This window comes from Eubalaena glacialis, chromosome 3 (genome assembly GCF_028564815.1).
Source record: "Eubalaena glacialis isolate mEubGla1 chromosome 3, mEubGla1.1.hap2.+ XY, whole genome shotgun sequence".
In the NCBI taxonomy this organism is placed as follows: Eukaryota; Metazoa; Chordata; class Mammalia; order Artiodactyla; family Balaenidae; genus Eubalaena; species Eubalaena glacialis.
Genome location: NC_083718.1, coordinates 189,803,675 through 189,823,621, shown reverse-complemented (window position 1 = coordinate 189,823,621; position 19,947 = coordinate 189,803,675). Strand labels below are relative to the sequence as shown.

The 19,947-nt window shown below is 40.5% G+C and overlaps 1 protein-coding gene and 1 pseudogene across 6 annotated transcripts in view; one reads left to right on the top strand and one right to left on the bottom strand.

The window, feature by feature from the left end:
- CAMTA1 (calmodulin binding transcription activator 1) overlaps window positions 1–19,947 on the top strand; it is an 898,980-nt gene that overhangs the window by 486,999 nt on the left and 392,034 nt on the right. The window lies entirely within an intron of this gene.
- On the bottom strand, window positions 9,592–10,848 carry LOC133088981 (dnaJ homolog subfamily A member 1-like; annotated as a pseudogene).

Below are 19,947 nucleotides of genomic sequence, written 5' to 3'. Positions count from 1 at the left end.
CTCTACGCGTTTTCACGAGCTGACTTCTTCCTTTCAACCAGATTGTAGCTCCTTCAGGGGAGGGTTCGCTGTATGTTTCTTTCCAGTCTGCACCATGGAGCCTGGCAGCGCCCTAGTTCACGCTGGCTGATTGGATGGCTGGTGGTACTGTGAATCGGGGGTGTAGATTAAGAAGTCTTTTCCAAATTACTTCCAGGTGTTCGTCATTTCAACATCACATAGCCACACAGGAAAAGGCCCACTGTGTGATATTTATTCATCTATTCAACAAATATTTATTGAGTGCTTGCCATGGCATGGTCCTAGTTCCTAGGGATTCAGAAGTGAACCAGACAGATAATATCCATGGCCTCGTGTAGCTTACTAGCAGCAGGGGAGACTGACACAATGGACAGATACAATCCAGGAGGTGATCGGTGCCTCTTAAGAAGGCAGGGTGTATTAGTTACCAAGGTTTGGGTAACAAATTACTCCAAAACTCAGCAGCTTACAACAGCCATATTTATTCCTAACCATTTGTGTGCGCTGGGGATCCAGGCATGGTTTAGCTGGGTCCTCCAGCTCGGGGTCTCTCCCAAGATTGCAGACCGGGTGACAGCCAGGGCTGCGGTCATCTCCAGGGCCAACTGGGCCCAGATCTTCCAAGCTCACTCACATGGTTGTTGGGAGAATTCAGTTTCTCATGAGCTGTTGGACTGAGGGCTTCAGTTCATCACTAGCTGTTTGCTGGATGCCACCTCAGTTCCCTGCCATGTGGACCTCTACAGATCACACTCACAACACATCAGAGCAAGTGAGAAGAGCCAAACGGAGTGAGCCTTCTAGGACCATTGACTCAAAGTCTTTTGTACCAGTCTTCTGAGGGAGGAAGGTGCTATTAGGAACTCCACCTTACAGATGGAAAATGAGCCACAGAGCGATTAAGTATTTTGCCCAAGCTTATGCAGCTAGTAAGTGGCAGGGCCAGGGTTTGGCCTCATGCTATTTGGCCCCAGCATCCGTGCTCCTACCTATCTCGTTGTACCATTGCTCCACTTTCAGTCTTCCAGACAAGAAAAGATGGTTGTTCAGTTACTTTAGCAGCAGTGGAGGTGGTGAGAAGTGAGCTGACAGGGGGGTGCATTTTGAAGATATTGTTGGTAGAACTTGTTGATAACTTGGATGTGGGATAAGGGGAAAGAAAAATATGAAGATGATTCCCAAGTTGCAGCCTGAACAACTGGATGAAGGATGGTGCCATTAACGGACATAGAGAATCATAGGAGAGGAGAGGGCTAGGGGGGAAAATCAAGAGGTATGTTTCAGCCACATTAAATGCAACATTCAAGTGTGGATGTTGAGTAAGCTATTGGATATATAATCTGGAGTTCAGGGGTGCAGTCAGACCAGAGATGCAGACTTTTGTAGGCATCAGCCATGGGTGACCACCCAGGGAAAGTGTACAGAGGGGAGAAAATGACCGAAGACTGAGGCCCTATGACACCTAAAACATTTAGCAGTCAGGGAGAAATAGGGAGAGCCAGCAGAGGAAAAGGAGACAAAGGGAATCATGAGGCAGAGGAGAACCAGGAAAGCGTGATGACCTGGACACCAAGTGAAGAGGAACTCTGAAGAGGAAGTGGTTAGCTTTGCCAAATGCTTGATGGGGGTATGATTGGGACGGGGATGGAGGATCAATGGGAAAAGAAACTGCAAAACTGTATGTTCAGAAAGATCCTAATTTTGCAAAAACAATTTCTCCCCCCTATAAAAAGCTCTTTTTGATTTTGATTATTAAATCTGTAGACCAATTTCAATCCATGTACATGGTATACTCTAGATATTATGGAACTTATGTTGTAGGGAGTCTGGATTGTGTTGTTTTCTGTAAAGCATGTTGATTTTTGTTCTGACAGATGACTTGGTTCTACTCTTTTGATATGGTTGGTCTATTTTGGTTTTGCCCTTAGTTGAAGGCTCTGCTGCTTATGCAAGGATGTGGTCCTTCCTCTTAAGCCTGGGCTTTCCGGAGTCTTAAGTGAATGCTGCAGGTACCCAGTGAGGGTTTTCACATCTGGTTGGGCCATAATTCAAGGTCCCCCAACCCTGCGTGACCTCCAGTATCGCTGTTAAGCCTTCAGTGATATAGTATCTAGAGTCTTGCCCTGCATATGGGCAGCTCTGCCCTCAACCAGGTACCCCCCAGGAACCTCCAAGCAGACTGCTGCAGACTTCCTTCTACACAGCTCCCTTCTCTCCAGGGCTCAGACCTGCAAATTCTAGCTGCTTCGGCAGCCCCAAATTCTGATTTTTGCCTTCTCTGATCAGGGAGGCTGCTGTGCCCAGCTTGGACCCCACCTCCCTGCATAATGGTCCAGAAATTTGGCAGATGTAGGGCTCACCTTGTGTGTTTTCTTTCTTATGGGATCACAGTCCTGAACTGCCTGTCATCCAGTGCCTGCAAAGAGTAGCCTCAGATATTTTCATCGAGTTTTATGGCTGTTTCCAGCAGGAGGGCAGGTCCAGCTTCAGTCCCTTCATTGTGGCTGGAAGCTGAGTTGCTTTGATTTAATGTTTACTGTTTCCTCCCATCCCCTGCACCAGATCATCACCCGTATGGGCAACAGTTCTGTATGTGTTTGCAGTGTGATACAGAGCAGTCCTTTTCATTGAAATAAAATCATCAGACAATTTGCAATCTGAAATAAACAAAGACCATCGTAAAGATGTTGTGGTTGCACTTTTAGGCTGGTGTCTGTAGGGAACTTGCAGGGGCGGGTTCTCAAGGAAGACTCTATGGAATGTGGTTGGACAGAGAGCTCCAGGGCTGAGGACTGGGTGGACTTCCCGAGGGGGAGGTGCAGGGCAAGAGCCAAGGAAACATGGCAGGGGTCCTGGGTGCAGCTATGAGGGCTGAATTCCTCCTCAGCATTCCCCAGAGATGCATGGTCCCCCCGCCCCAACCCAGGATGCTCCCGTGCAACAGAGCTCCCCTGTTCCTTATATCAAAGCTACTTTCTGCTCTAGAAAGGCCACTGACAAGTTCTGCCCAGGGTCCCTGGGGTGGCCAGGAATGGATTTTCAGCTTGGAGGGACAATGATTGTCTTTTCTCTGACTGTGAATTGAAACGGGACCGGTAGCTCTCTCTGACCTGGTGCATGTCACCCTCTCTCCTGGGGGTCTGTTCACACAGGTACCTCCCTCCATCTACAGTCTTGGGATTCCTGTGACTTGCTACAGGGGAAATTCTAGAGCTTTGTGCCCAAATGGCCCTGGAGTACCAGAAGTCTGTTGCATATTTCATCACTTCTATCTGAAGGATATTTTATAGATGTCTCAATACATTCTACAATAGATACGTATTAAATTGTTTATCCAGCAAACATTTATTAAGCACCTAAGATGTGCCAGGCATTGTGCTACGTTCTGGAACCCCCAAATCCCTGACCTAGGGCCTCAGAAATGCACTCAGGGACCATCTTGGAGAGAAGGGTGAGTCTGGACTCATGCACTGAGATAGAGAACACCAAAACATTCAAGACGGGCACTCCTGAGCGGTTAGCATTTGGGCCTCCCTTCCTCTCTGCTCCATTGCCAACCAGGCTCAGGGTTTCTGGATGCACAGCTGGCTTCTTCCTTCTCCAGCAGTGACCAAAGGAGGTGACTTGCTTTAACGAAGGGGCTACCATAATAGAGTCAGATGTCTTGAGTTTGCATCTTGCCTCACTCCACTGACTTGCTGTGTGACCTTAAACAAGTACCTTCCCCTCTCTGGGACTGGCTCCTCATCTTCAAAATATCTGAAAATTTTGTTTCAAAATATGAGCTGAAGGTATAGAGACTTGGGGTCCTTACCCAGGTCATTCTATGTGTTTATGGATTGGTCATTAAGAAGACCAATAGTAAAACTATTCTTTGTAGCAAAACAGTATATGAAACGACTTGATTTCTTTATATTAAAGGCACTCTTTACAACTAGGAATATTATTAAAACCATCTTAGCCTCTGAGCAAGAGCTTCAGATTTGGCCCTGTGACAGCATCATCAGCTGTCTCCCCCACCCCCTTATGACAATCCTGCCTGTGACTCATAGGGACCAAGGCAGGGGGAGAAGGTGGGTGGTCTGGCCCGCCCCACTAATCCCTGCTTTCTCTGGAATTCTCCACTTGTTTATAGTCTGGGCAACTTGCCTCCTGCTGCTGCATGACTCAGACTCGGAGAGCATCCAGCCTCACTGGCAGACAGCGGCTCCCCTGAGTCAGAAGCTGGCCATTGTGTCTTAGTCTCCTGGACCCTTCAGATAAAGCCCTACATCTCCATCCCCTCCCCGGGGGCACCACCGCAACCCCACGTGCGCCATCGAGAACACTCATGCCATGGACCTCGAGAGGTCCCAACCCCACCCTGGGACAGGATTTCCCACTCCTCTTAGGAATTTGTTTTGTTTTGCTTTGAAATGTAAGTTTATTTCTGATCAGGGGCAGATGCCAATTTTATGGGGTCTGAAGCCAATACAGTTGTGGATCTTGTATAAATACAAAATAATGAACACAAAATTAGGCCTAGCATCTTGGAAGGGGTCTGTCCATGCAACACACGGGTGGTGAGGCTGGGGCCAGTCCTGAAGCTTCAGTACTGGTAGCTTCACGGTAAACCTGACTGCGGTCCTGACTCACTTAAGATCTGGAATAACTGCTCCCCGCACCTTCAGTAAATTATAATTTAGGATAAAGTAAGAGAATTGCTTGCTGTATAGTTATGTTAGAATCAAGCAGCCACTGCGTAATTTAGATGTGAGCTAGTATTCTTTTAAAAAATTTTCCTTCACATAAAAGCAACAGATTGAATGTCCGATGAGTCACAAATGCCCTTCTGAAAACAACAGCATTAGAGGGGCTCACTCAGGACACGTCCTTTTCCTTCTTCCAAAGCTGCTCCTTCCGAACGCTCCTTCAGATGCTGGCACGGAATCATCCACCACCACCCCCCCCTTTTTTCTCCCCTTCTCCTCCTGCCCCACCCCTGCACGTGCTGCCAGCTCAGCAGACATTTAACACATCACGTCCAACACCAACGTTTTTAACTACAGCAATTGTTTAAAAAATTGTCCGGAAACAGGTTGAACCAGAAAATGGAAAGATTGTCAGTCATCGACGGGTGATAAGGGGAAGCGAATTCAAGTCCTGCTGTCGGTTGGCAACATTTCCCAACTGTCCTGGTGTAAAGTGATTCCAGAACAACTTTATTTGAAGAGTCTGTGTTGCACTCAAAGTAAATATTAATTCCATTATGCCATAAACTTTTATTTATCATGACAGCAAGTCATAAAATTCTCTTACTAGAATATAGCTTCTAAATTGCATATCATAGATGAGATACAGTGCTCATATTGGATGCTAGCAGCAATTACCCACCATCCTTTAGACAAGTTGGTATTAAATGTGCTTTCTAAGTATGAGGCACAGTCTGAGCTTATGAAGAAAATCTTCTGTGGCTATTTTCCAGGCGCCCGGAAATACAAGGAGAGGGTGACTGAGAAGTCACAGCAGCAGGGGCCAGGCACAAGGATCAAAGGGCACAGAGTCCCTGGCAGTAATTCACTGAAGTGTTCTTTGTGTATTATGGGTCTGACTTTTTAAATTACATAAATTGCTCATTAGAAGTGCCTTGTAATTGCCTTACTCTGTGGTATTGTGAGAAGTGTAGGTTTTAATTATTCTTTTTTGATTTATAGTGTGGTTTGACTTGTTCAGGGTGATGGTTTGAAAATATGGATCTGCTTTAATTGTTGTACTAAGTGAAAATAGATGACTCTCTTTATCAAATCCCTTGACTTTGTGTTTGGGGAGTACAAGGGGTCTTGTGGTTTCTCAACCCTTGTTGGTAACCGTAGGGGGTTTGCCAGGTGGGGCCTGGGGAGAATCCCTCTCAGCCTGGACGGGCAGCACTTTGGGCTCTGCCTGACCCTGGGGTGACCTGAGCAGAGCTTGGCAGTGCTTAACCTATGGATAGATTTAATGACAACTGCCCGGAAGTCCCCTCACCTCTTCCCCACAGTATGGATAGGACAGGAAAAGCCAAAGCTCTTTATTATCTTTGGAGGGCAGGGCAGGGACGATGGGTGCTGGGGGGCAGGAGGGATGCTCCTGGGATCTCTGCTGCAAAGCCGTCATTCCCCTTGGCCCCCACCCAGCCAGCTCTCACCTCCTGCAGCATCAGGCCTCCGCCTTCCCAGCCCTACCCGGAGCTCTGTAATGGGGCCGGGCTGCAGGCTTTCCCAGCCCCTGGGCCCGGCGCCATGTCATCCAATGCCTAGAATTGTTGAGTTGTGAGACCAGAGCCATGGCTTCGGGGGTAAACTTCCAGGACCTGCTCTGGCTCATTTGTAGCCACTGATGAATAAAAACTCAATTAGGACGCCAGTTCTTGAAAGGCAGCTATTTTAGGACTCACTTTTGGAAAGGCAGAGGATTTCTTTTTCCAAGATAAAATTATACATTTGTCAATACAGCAGTAGCATCGACCGCTTTCTCTTGGGGGGTCTCTCGTCTTAACTATTCTCCATCAGAAAGCTTTGCTTTTTGAAGCTGGGCTGGCAGTGGGCTCCCATGCATCTGGCTCATCGAGAGATGCCTCTGACCCCTCTGCATCGGCTCTCACGTGTCTTTTTTGGAGCAGCTCGCCTCTCACTGAGAGTAGAGGGACAGCCTTTGTGAGTCTAGGAGCGTTTTGTCACAAAGCCCCTGGCCCATGTCTCCCCCCTTTCATCACCTGTTTTATGAATGTGGCATTCTGTTCCAGGCCACACTTCTGTGACATGAAAAATACACTAAATATGGGCTGCCACAGTAACCGTCATTAACCAACCACTAGTTGTGCCTTTATAAATTTTTACACACCGCTAAATTATAAATACGCAATGCTGAAAGTAATGAAATATGCACCTCTAATATCTGCAGTTATAAGATTTGTAGTTGTGCAAACACATGCTATAAATTGAGAGGAGTTGGGATACTTCCTCTGTTTCCTAGTTAGAGCCCAGGTTGGGCTTCTCCCCTGGGAGTCCCTCATGAGGGTCTTTCCTCTCAACAGGAGCCCTGCAGGTAGCACCTCTCGGGTGCTGGGCTGCCCTGGTTGGGACCTTTTTCTTTGTTTATCGTTCACATGGATTCAATAAACAAAGGTTCAATAGCATATGCCATGTTTCTGAACTGTGCTAGGCTGGAAATCCACAGTTGAATGAGTCTGAAAATTTGCATCGTCTGTTTGAGGAGATGGACAAATTAACAAGTAATGGCAGTGCAGGGGGTGAGGCCCAGGGAGAAGGGTACCCAGGTGCTGGAGGTGACTAGGATGACTTTGAACAAGCTCTGTCTCATTTTCCTCATCTGTGAGTGGGGTGTATCCTTGTCTCCTCCCTCTTGGTGCTGTTGGGGGCATTCTATGAGTTCCTGCACATAAAAGCATTTATTTAGAGCAGTTCCTGGCACAAATTAAACATGAGGTAAATGTTAACTATTATAACCACACTCATTATTACTTGATTTCTTGCTGTCTTATGCCCAAAATTAATAGCTGAGATCATGGCGAGAGCACTTTCTTTCTTGGTTAAAGAGCATGGCCTTCATTACTGCAAGGTGTGAGTGAAAGAGACATTGTATTTTCTCCAACATGAAAATATTTTCATTGTCATTGTTTTTTTGGTTTTTTTTTAATGCAGCTTGGAAATTTAAAGAAACATTTAAAATAATTATAAAGAGAAACAACTTATTTTGCATGTTTCATCTTATAAAATTTTCTGTTGAAGAAGTGACCTTAGTTTTTTCATTGTCTTTGTTTTGATCTCAAAAGTAATTTATTATAAAAATGCAACCAGTATAAAAATGTATAGATAGTAAAAGTCCCCCCTAAATCCAGTGAACACACACACATTTTCACACACACTCTAAAAAAGTATCATTTTTAACCAGCAATATACTGTGAACTTTAAATCAACACAGATAAATATATTTTAACAGCTGTACAGTAGTTCCTTGCAGGGACTTAACCTACAACATAATCTAGTTATGTTGTTTCCAGATTTTTTTCTATCCATACTTCAATGATTATCCTTGAACAGTTTTTATGTACTTAGGATAAATTTCTAGAAGTGGTATTATAGGTTAGAAGACTTCCATATTTTTAAGATTGTTACATATTTTTTTATTAAAGATTTTTTTTTTTTAATGTGGACCATTTTTAAAGTCTTTATTGAATTTGTTACAACATTGCTTCTGTTTTATGTCTTGGCTTCTTGGCCAGGAGGCATGTGGGAATCTCAGCTCCCCGACTAGGGATCAAACACGCACCCCCCAGCCCCACCTCGCATTGGAAGGCAAAGTCTCAACCACTGGACCGCCAGGGAGGTCCCATATTGTTATATATTTTTAAACTATAAATTATGCAAACTTTGAAGGAATAATACAGGATAAAGAATTGAAAAGGTAGAAAAGCTATACAGTAAAAAGTAAGTCTCCCTTCCCCACTTCCCACCCCGCCTCACCCAATCAGCTCCCCAGAGGCCAACATGTTACAATTTCTCATCGATCCTTCCAGCGATGGACACTTTTTCCTTTCTTTTCTCTTGTGCAAATGTAGCATACTTCATACACATATTGCATCTTGCTTTTTCAATGTAACACTATAACTTGTATTAGATTGGTTTCCATTAGTACGTAAAGAGCTGCCTCATTCTTAGTAAGTAGTATTATTGAGCAGCTACTATGTGCCTAGCATCGTTCTAGGTGCCAAAGACAGAGTAGCCCTTTCTGATACACATTCTGGAGAGGAGAGGTGGACAGTAAATTATGAGAAAATGTATATAGTATGTCAGATGGTGGTGTGCATCATTAAGAAAAATAAAGCAGAAAAAAAAAGGCATAGGAAGTGGGTGCAATTTTAAATTGGGAGATTAGGAAAGACCCACTGAGAGGGTGATCCACGAGCAAAGAGCTGATGGAGCAAGGGTCCCTGTGGAACTCCAGGGGAGAAGCTTTCCTTTACGACAGCAAGGAAAAGACTTGAGTTGGGAGCTGGTAGTCAACAGAATGAACGTACCACACTTGATTTAATCAACACTCTGCCGATAGATAAATGCTGAATTAAATTACATTCCAAGCAACATCATATGAAGGTGTCTGTTTCCTCACATTCTTACCTAAAACATTATACTATCGTACTGTTTTATTCATGTGGTTCTGGCATATACAAGGAGTTATCCTATAGTTTTACTTTGCATTTATCTTATTAAGAAAGTTGAATGTATTTTCTTTTTCTATGAACTATGTACTCACATATTTATAAAATTTTGTATTAGATTGTTGGTCTTTTTCTTATTGGTTAGGAGAAGCTCTTTATATATTACAGAAATTAGCCCTTTTTCTGTAATATGTATCTTAAATAATTCCTGTTTTTATTTGATTAAAAAACTTTTTATTCTACCTGTTCAAAAAACATTTTTTGAGCTTTTATATTCGAGTTTATTCTTCATTTAACTTTTAAATCACTACTATAGTTGAATATTAAAACAAACAGTAGCAAGTAGTGAGCATATTATGATTATAGTGCTTCACTCAATCACCGCTGCAAATAAAATGCCAGCAGTGAGTGTTATCCACTGGCCCCATTAGGAGGTTTGACACTGAACACCACCCCGAGGATGATGTTCATCATCCTCATATGCTTCTCCATTGTAATGGCGCTGTCTTTCCTGATTTGGATCAAAATCCGCTAGTTCTACCTGGTCCATTTCATCAGTCTCTTCTACTTCCTTCCTCTCAGTAGGAGTTTTTCCAGCAAAGAGAGTTTATCAGTGGAGAGAAAGCCATTCTCAGGAAAGTTTACCTTAAATTCAATGATTAGGCGACCCTTTTCATATGGTCTACGATAAATTGGCATGCCTTCATTTAGCACACATTTGATACCTCCATGCTTGACAATCTGACCTGGATGAGAAGTGATGACTATGGTTTGGTTGTCAAGAGTAGATATTGGCTTTTGGAAGCCACACAATGCCTCAACCAGCTGTATGTCCATACACATGAAAAGGTCTTCTCCTTGTCGAGTAAAAACAGCATGGTCCTTCTGTTCTAAAATGATGATAATATCTCCTGGCTCCAGTCCTGGTTCTTGGTCTCCTTCACCATGGAATGTTATCTTCTGGCCATCTTTCATGCCTATGTCAATATGAACTTCTAGAATTTTCTTCTCTTGAACTATCTTCCTTCCATTGCAGCTTTTACATCTATCTTTAGGACTGATCTGCTCTCCATGGCCCTGGCACTCCATGCAGACAGACTGAATTTGCTGAACCATTTCAGGTCCTATTTGATGAATTATTATTTGCATTCCAGTACCTCGGCAATTGGGACAGCACTCTACTGCTCCTTTCTTACCACCTCGGCCTTCACATTTGTCACAAATCACATTCTTTTGCAGAGCTAGTTTTCTTGTTGCACCATTATATAAATCTTCTAAGGTTACTGTGAGTTGATGCACAACATTTTTACCTCTCCTTTCTCTCTGTATCCTGCCTCCTCCTCCAAAAAACATATCAAAGATGTCCATGGGGGAGTCAAAACCGCCACCTGCTCCACCTTCTTTAATTGCCTGCTCTCCTCTTTTGTCATATAATTCCCTTTTCTTTGCATCAGAGAGCACTTCATAAGCTTGAGAAATCTGTTTAAACTTCTCTCCTTCATTTGGATTCTTATCAGGGTGGTACTTCAAGGCCAGTTTCCTGTAAGCCTTTTTCAATTCTTCTTGGGTGGCATTGGGTTTGACCCCCAAAACATCATAATAAGTGGTTTCTTTCACCATTTCCTACAGCTGGTGAGCAGACTGATGCTGGTGTGGGGGAGCGGGAAGGAGCAGGTTGCCGTGCGCAGCTCGGGCAGCCGCTGCTCCTCCGCCTTTTCACCGAGCGTTCTGGAAAGTTCCCACCAAAACATTTAAATAGTCCAATTGATTAGTCTTTTCTCTTATGGCTTCCAAAGTGTGTGACATAGTGAAAAAAGCTTTTTTTTTTTACTCTAAAATTACAAAAAACTTATTCTAGTACTTTAATTGTTTCATTTTGTTCTTACTTTAAATCTTTCATTGATTTGGAATTTATTAAGGTAGAAGGAATAGAGTCAGTATACAGTTTTTTCTTCCCCACAGAGATACTCAAGTGTCCCCAAACTATTTATTGAATTAATCCACTTTTTAACCTGTTGATGGGCACGTCCCCTCTCTGCCATATACTAAATTCCCAGTTGTATTTGGATCTATTTTGGGATGGTCTATAGTTTTTCAGTGGTTTGTCTGTTTACTCATACTCCACTGTTACACTCCAAATTATGATAGATTTTCATTTTCATAGAGCAAATCCACCTTTATTACTTATCTTTTTCAGAATGTTCTTGGCGGCTCTTACTTGTTTATTTTTCTAATGAACTTTAGAATGATTGTCCAGACCTAAAAGCAAGCCCTGGTTGGTATTTTTATTGTAGTTACACCTTTACCCCACCCTGAAACCCCGGCAACCACTGATCTGTGCTCCGTTGCCATAGTTTTGTCTTTTTCACAATGTCTTACAAATGGAATCATACAGTATGGAACCTTTGAGACTGGCTTCTTTCATTCTGCGTGATGTCTTATGATTCACCCAAGTTGTTATGCTCAGTAGAATTCCACTGTGTGGATGAACCACTGTTGTTTAACCATTCACTGAATAAACTCATGTTTGCTGATTATGAACAGAGCTGCTACAAACTTTTGTGATTAGGTATTTGTGTGAACATAAGTTTTTATTTCTCTAGGGTAAATACCCAGGAGTGAGATTGTTGTGTCATGTGATAAATGTTTGATTAACCTTATAAGAAACAGATAAACCACTCTTATTGTTTGGGGTTTTATTTTTTAATTTTTATTTATTTTTTAGTCATTCTACTAGATGTGTGTTGGTATTTCATTGTAGTTTTAATTTGTGTTTCTCTACTGGCTAATGATGTTAACAGCTTTTCATGTGCTTATTTGCCATTTCTATATCCTCTTTAGCAATGCTTCAGTTCAAATTTTTGGCCCATTTTTAATTGCGTTTTTTGAGTCATAAGTGTGATTTGACAATTTTTGTTTTACCAGTTTGTACCTTGACTTTTCATTATCCTAAGAGTGCCTTTCACAGAACAAAAGTTTTGAAATTTCAGTGAAGTCCAATTTATCATTTTTGAAGTGCATCTTACTTTTGGTGTTTTTGTCTAGGAAATCTTTGCCTAGCTCCAGGTCACAATTATTTCCCCACTATGTTCCTTTCTAAAAATTGTATGATTTTATGTATTTAATTTAGATTATGATCCATTTTGAGTTAATTTTTATATAAAGGTTTAGGTCAAGTTTCCTATTTTTTTTTTGCGTATGGATAACCAATTGTTACAATGCCACTTGTTGAAAAACTGTCCTTTCTCCATTGAAGTGCCTTTTCACCTTTATCAAAATCAATGAGGGTTTCTTTCTGGACTTTATATTCTGTCCATTGATCCATATGTCTATTGTTTCACCAATACCACACTGTCTTGATTACTGTAGGTTTATATTGTCTTTAAAGCATGTAGTTTAATTTCTCTAATGTGATTTTTCTTTTTCCATATTGTTTTGGCTATTCTAGTTCTTTGCTTTTGATATAAATTTATGAATCAGCTTGTCTATAGCTATAAAAATTCCTGCTGGATTTTGATTGATACTGCATTAAATCTATACATCCCTTTGCAGAAAATTTAAATCTTTCCTATGTTGAGTCTTCTCATCCATGACTGTGATGTGTATCTCCATTTATTTAGGTCTGCTTTGATTTCTTTCACCAGTATTTTGTAGTTTTCAGTATACAGATCCTGTAAAAATTTGTTAGATTTTTACCTAAGTATTGAGTTGGCCAAAAAGTTCATTTGGGTTTTTCCTTAACATCTTAAGGAAAAACCTGAATAAACGTTTTGGCTAATGCAATATTTCAAATTTTTGGAACTATTGTAAATTGTATTCAAAAATTTTTTTGGTTTCCAGTTGTTCATTGCTAGTGTATAGGAATACAATTGATTTTTACATGTTGACCTTGTACCTGTGACCATGCTAAGCTCATGTGAGGTTTAAGAGTGTTAATTTTGGGGATATATTTCTTGGGATTTTTTATGTAGACAATCATGTTGTGTGAAAATAGTGACAGTTTTACTCCTTCCTTTCCAATTTATATGACTTTTATTCCTTTTTCTTGCTTTATTGCAATGGCTAAAGCTTCCATATAATGCTGAATAGGTGTGAGAGTCCTTGTGTAGTTCCCAGTCTTAGAGGGAAAGCTTTCAGGTTTTCACCATTAAGTATAATGTTAATTGTAGGTTTTTATAAACGCCCTTCATCAGGAAGAGGAAGTTCCCTTCTATTCCTATTTTGCTGAGACTTTTTTTTCATGAATGAATGTTGAATTTTTTCAAATGCTATTTCTGCATCAATTGATATTATCATATGGTTTTTCTTTTTTAAACTGTTAATAAGGTGGATTACATTGATTTATGGATATTGAACCAGCTTTACCTTCCGAGGATAAAATTCATTTGTTTATGGTATGTTATCCATTTTATATGTTGCTGAATTTGACTTGCTAATATTCTATTGAGGATTTTTGCATCTATGTCCCTGAGGCATATTGATTTGTAGTTTTCTTTGTGGTACTATCTCTGCCTGGTTTTGGTATCAAGGTGATGCTAGTCTCATAAAATAAGTTGAAGAGTGGTATCTCCTCTTCTCTTTTCAGGAAGAGATTGTGTAGAATCAATATCATTTCATCTTTAAATGTTTGGTAGAATTTGCCAGCAAAACCATCTAGGTCTAGAGAATTCTTTTTCAGAAGGTTTTAAACTACCAATTCAATTTATTTAGTAGTTAGAGAACAATTCATGTTATCTATTTCTTCTTTTATTCCTGATATAGGTAATTTTTGTCTTCTTTGTCAAGTTTGCAAGAGGTTTATTATTTTTATTTATCTTTAAAAAAACCAGCTTTTGGTTTCATTGATTTTCTCTGTTGTTTTTCTGTTTTCAGTTTCATTTGCAAGTCATGTTTACATTTATTATCTCCCTCGTTTGGCCTACTTTGGTTTAATTTGCTCTGACTTTTCTAGTTTCTTAAAGTAGAGGCTTGTATTATTGATTTGAGAACTTTTTTCTACTCTAAGCATTTATTTAATACTATGAATTTCTCTTTAAGTATTGCTTTAGCTTCATCCTACAGATTTTGATATGCTGTATTTTAACCATTTATTTAATTGAAAATATTTTCTAATTCCTATTGAGACTTTCTCTGGATTCACCTATGGATTCACCTGTGGATTATTTAGAACAGTTTTCTTTTTAACTTCCAAGTATTGAAGATGTTTCTGTTATGGTCTTGTTATTGATTTCTGGTTTAAATCCATTACCATCAGGGAACACGCTTTGTTTTATTTCAATTCTTTTACATTTTAAGGTTTGTTTTATGACCCAACATATGGTCTTTTTTGGTGAATATTCCATGTACATTTAAAAAGAGTGTATATTCTGTTGTTGTTGGATGGAATGCTCTCTAAATATCAATTAGATTCTGTTGGTTGATATGTTATTCAGTTTTTATTAGTGTCCTTCTTGATTTTCTGTCTACTCATTCTATTTATTAGTTAGAGAATAGTATTGAAGTCTCCATTTTCAGTTGTCAATTGGTCTATTTTCCCCTTCAGTTCTTTTGGGTTTTGCTTCATATATTTTGAAGCTCTCTTGTTAGGTGCATACACATTTGGGGTTATGTCTTCTTGGTGAATTGATCTTTTATCATTATGTAATGTTTCTCTTTATCCCTGATAATTTTCTTTGCTCTGAATCTACTTTTTCTGATAGTAATATAGTCAGTGAAACTTTATTTTGCCTAGTGTTTACATAGTATATCTTCTTCCATCCTTTAAATTTTAATCTGCCCATACTGTTATAACTGAGGTGAGTTTTTGTAAACAGTATATAGGTGGGTCATATTTTTTATTATCTGTTCTGAAAATCTCTTGTCTTTTAATTTGTGCATTTAAACAATTTATATTTAATATACTTATTGGTTTGCTTTATTATTTGTTTTTTGTTTATTTCTTATGCTTTTGTCCTTTTGTTTTCCCTTTCCTGCCTTCTTTTGTGTTATTTGAAATTTTTTCGTGTTCTATTTTATCTATTGTATTTTTTTACTATACTCTTTGTACAGTTTTTTAGTGGTTGCTCTATGGATTACAATATAATTCTTAGAATCAATCTACTTATAATCAATATTTTACCATTTCAGGTAGTCTGTAGAAGTCCTGCCACCATATAGGTCCTTTTTCTCCTCGATTTATATTTTGTTTTATGTTAAATATATTACAACTATATACATTGAAAATCCCTCTAGAGAGTGTTACGAGTTTTGCTTTCAACCATCAAAAGATTTTTAAAGAACTCGAGAGGAAAATAGTCTTTTATATTTACCCAGATGTTTACCATTTCTGTTGCTCTTCCTTCAATACTGTTGTTCCAATTTTCCTTCTGTTATGTAATTTCCCTTCTATCTGAAGAACTTCTTTTAGCAGTTTTTTAAAGCAGGTCTGCTGGCAACTAATTGTCTTAGTTTTTTTTCATCCGATATTGGATTTATTTCTCCTTCATTCCTGAAGGGTATTTTTTTGCTATATATAGAATCTTGGGTTAATAGTTTTTTCTTTCACTGCCTAAAAAATGTTAGTTCACTTCTTTTTGGCCTCCATGATTGATGATGAGAAATCTGGAGTCATTCAAGTTTCTGTTTCCCATAACAGGGGTCAGCAGCATTTTTCTGTGTAGGGCCAGATATTAAATATTTTTGGCTTTGCAGGCCATATGGCTTTGTCACAGCTACTTAACTCTGCCATTGTGACACTAAAGCAGTTATACACAATACATAAAGGGATAGTTATAGTTATGTTTCAATAAAACTTTATTTACCAAAGCAGACAGTAAGATTTGGTGCATGGACCATAGTTTGCTGACCCCTGCCTATAAGTAATGTGTCACTTTTTCTTTGGCCACTTTCAAGATTTTTTTTCTTTGTCTTTAGTTTTCAGCAGTTTGATTATGATGTGTCTTATTATAGATTTCTTGGATTTATCCTGTTTGTAGTTCATTCAACTTCTCAAATCTGTAAGTTTATATCTTTTGCCAAATCTGGGAAGTTTTCAACCATTATTTACTAATATATATATTTACATATATATATATATATACACACACACACACACACACACCACAGTCTTTCTCATCTCCTTCCAAAACTCTAATGACACAAAAGGTAAACCAATAGTCCTACAGTTCCCTGAGGTTCTGTTTTTTTTTTTTTTCAATCTTTTTCCTCTCTGTCATTCAGATGAGATAATTCCAATTGTTCTATCTTTAAGGTCACGTAACTCTTTTTTTTCTGAGATGTCCGTTTTGCTATTTAACCCCCCAATGAGTTTTCTATTTGGGTTTATGTTACTTTTCAGTTCTAAAATTCCCATTTATTTCTTCTTTATATTCTCTACTTATTTTCTGGTACTTTCTATGCTTCTGTTTATTTTAAGAGTGTTTACTCTTACTTCTTGGAATAATTTTATAATAACTGTCTTTGTCAGGTAACTTCATCATCTATGTATCTTTTCCCATGAAAGTTGAGATTTTTCTAGTTCTTATTATACCAGTCAATTTTGGGTTATATTCTGTACATTTCAACTATTATGGTATGAGTCTCTGGGTCTTGTTTAAATCCCAAGGGAAATGTTGGATATTTAGCAGACAATCAACATAGTTGGGTTCAAGCTATAAGTTCCAACCACGTTTTGTGAGCTGTGATTTCAACGTTAGTTGTTTCAGAGACTTTGTTTCCTACCAGGAGCTGTCCTGTGTGTGGACTGCCCAGTGGCCAGTCTGGGACAGTCTACCTCAAAGTCTTTGGCATGCTATTTAGGATCAGATCCATGTGTACACAGCTTGAGGGTGAATCTAGGAATTCATGAACAACCTAATGGGATTCTCCCTCTCCACCATCTCCCTGGGCTTCACCTTTTCAGTCCTCTGGCCAGAAATCTGGGGCTTTACTAACCTTGCTCTGTTGGGCAGATCCAATGACTGTCTACCTCAAGGGCTACAGCCATAGGTCAGAGAGACACAGAGAGAGAGAGAGAGGGAGAGAGAAAAGCACCAGGGGTTTGCCACACCCTCTTGGGCCCACAAATATTCCTAGTGGTGATGAAGTTTCCCTTCCCTCATGGTTTTAGGCACCTATGGGCCCTGCTGTTTCTACCATCACCACCACAGGATTGCCAGGGGCCTGGGGTATAAGGAACAGAAAAAAGAAGAGTGGGGCATTTCCTTTACTCTCCCTAAGTATCAGAAGCCCCCTTTGCTTCCTTCTTGAGCTACAACTAGATAGGCTCTCCTGGGCTCTCTCTTTCCACATGCTAGTGCCCCATTCCTAGTTTCAGGCTGTCTTGAGTTCAGACTCAAAGATGAGGAAAGATGGTGGTTCATAGCTGCTTCTGTAGCACTTCTAATTCTGGTTTTTCTTCCCCAGTCTGTCTGCTACTATTTCCTTTTCAGAGTCCTCGAATTGCTGTCCAGCATCGCTCTGGGTTTTATAGCTTCTTTGTGTGGTCACTTCATCTTGCCCAGAGCCAGAACTAATTCCATTCATTTTTGCTGATTTTCCAGATGCCATCCTTTCTGTCCCTTATTGTCTTTTCAGCAGGTTTGCTCTCGTTCAGTCTGTTTCCAATATGACTTCATGTCTCTAATGGCTTTATTTTGTTTTTCTACTTCTTTCCTGAGCTCTGCCTACTCTTGTTTTACTCCCCTTTGATGCCATGCTGTACCTTTCCTGAGATTGTGCTTCACTGCTTTGAGGTTTTATTTTAAAGAGACATTTGTTTTATTAATATTTTTGAGTTCATGGTAATGTTTTCCAGCAATTTTTAGTGGCTCCATGACGTTTTTCTGGTGGGTGTTCTAAATCCATTTATTTCTATTTTGCTTCTACTTTTTTCTGTATTGTTATACTCATTTGATTTTGGTTCCTCTTGTTGTTCCTAATCTTTCTTTGAAGCAATTTCCTAAAGGGGACAGTCCAAGGCAGTGTTTCTGGTTAGCAGGAATTTCCCCCGAATCACAGCCAAGGTCCTTATCACAGGGAGTTGAATATTTCCATGAACCTTTACTTCTTCCCAGCCAATAGAAATAAGAAGCTTCAGGGATGCTATCAATTCAATGTCTTCTATCCTCTTCTCTGACCTTCTCCCACATCCAATTCTCTGGACCAACCTTAAATCCTGGCAGTTCTCTGATGCCAGTCTGTTATCCTGTTTCCTTTGTCCCAAACATAAGTAGATTGGTTTTGCACCTCAGGGCATATGCTCTCTGTTGTGATGAATTAAACTCTGCAGGCTTTGCCTGACCTGCAGTTGAAGACATCCTCTTTAAGCATCTTCCCTTAACCCTGTTGGATCTTCTTGCATTGGGCAGCCCTTCTTCAGACACTATTATAGGAGAGTGGAGATATTTTCTGTATACCAAGCTTAGAGTTTGAATTGAGGGGGATAATATCATATTTACTCCATATTATTATAACCAGAGTTTGGGTAGGCTCATTTTGATACACATTATCAAATTGCCCTCAAGAATCTTAGATGTCCTTACAATTTTTTAAAATAAATTTAACCTGATGTGCTAGGGAAGAAGTATGTGGGGAGACAATAAATATGAAAAAACAGAAAGACGGGCTGGGAAGGTGAGCTGCTTAGCTGAAGCCATCCGTCATTCTCGGGTAGGCAGTTAGGAAGCAGGGCAGGGAATCATATGAGGGCAGAGAGAGCTGTTGGAGACAACAAATGACCACTTAATTAAAGTGTTCCATGCTCTGAAGGCATTTTTTTGGTCGGGAATATGAACTCCCACTCAGGGCAGGCTGGGCAATGAACCCAAATATTCCTGAGAGGGGATTATTTGCAAGGACAAGAAGCTTGTTCTCTTGGGAGGGATCCATTCCCAGGGATGGACAGCGTAGATCCTGGCATCTGCCTTCTAGTTGCGTGTGTCCCTTGGTGCTGTTCTCTAGTTGGGACCCCCATGAATCTGTTCCTCTCCACGTGTATGGCAGCTCTTCCTGTACTGGAAGCCAAAGTGCTTCAACAGAAGGCTTTCCCAACAGCAGCTCCTTGTGTGCCAGCTCTGGAGAGGATGGCCGACCCTGGTGCTCCCTGGACGGAACCCTATCTGGGTCAAAGACTACAGCTCCCAGGACCAGACAGGGACCTGGGGGGCTGGTCTGTGCACAGGGGTAGTGTGTATCCGCGGCGCTGCGCTGTCCATGGTCCGCATAGTTTATGGTGCTGTCCATGGTCCTCAACCAAAATTTCCAGATAAGGCATTGTTGTTTCTTTTAATCATGGCACCCAGGTGTCTTTTAGACGTTTGCTCCCAATAATTCTTAACCAAATGAATGAATAAGCTGTGAGTGAAGTGAAAAAGGGAAGAGTGAGAAAGAAAGAGAGTTGTGCTTTTAAATTATCATAGAGCAAATGGAATCCTGACTTAGGTTTCACAATTTAGGTAGCTGATACAGTGTGCTATTGACAAACCTTTCACATTTCTAACAGTTACATATTTCTCCCTCTGGGATATAACTAATTCTACACCACTCCCAATTCTACACTTATGGGACTGAGGTCCAGGCGCACTCCCAGAAAGCCTAAAGTACTTTGCTGTACCTCTGAGATCTGACCCCCAGGGAACCTAGCCCTCCTTCCAAGTCCCAGAGAGCATCCCCAAGTTTCAATCATCCTGAGACTCTCTCTAGCTGAAGGGCAGACACGACCTTGAGACATCTATAAGAGGAATGATTAGATT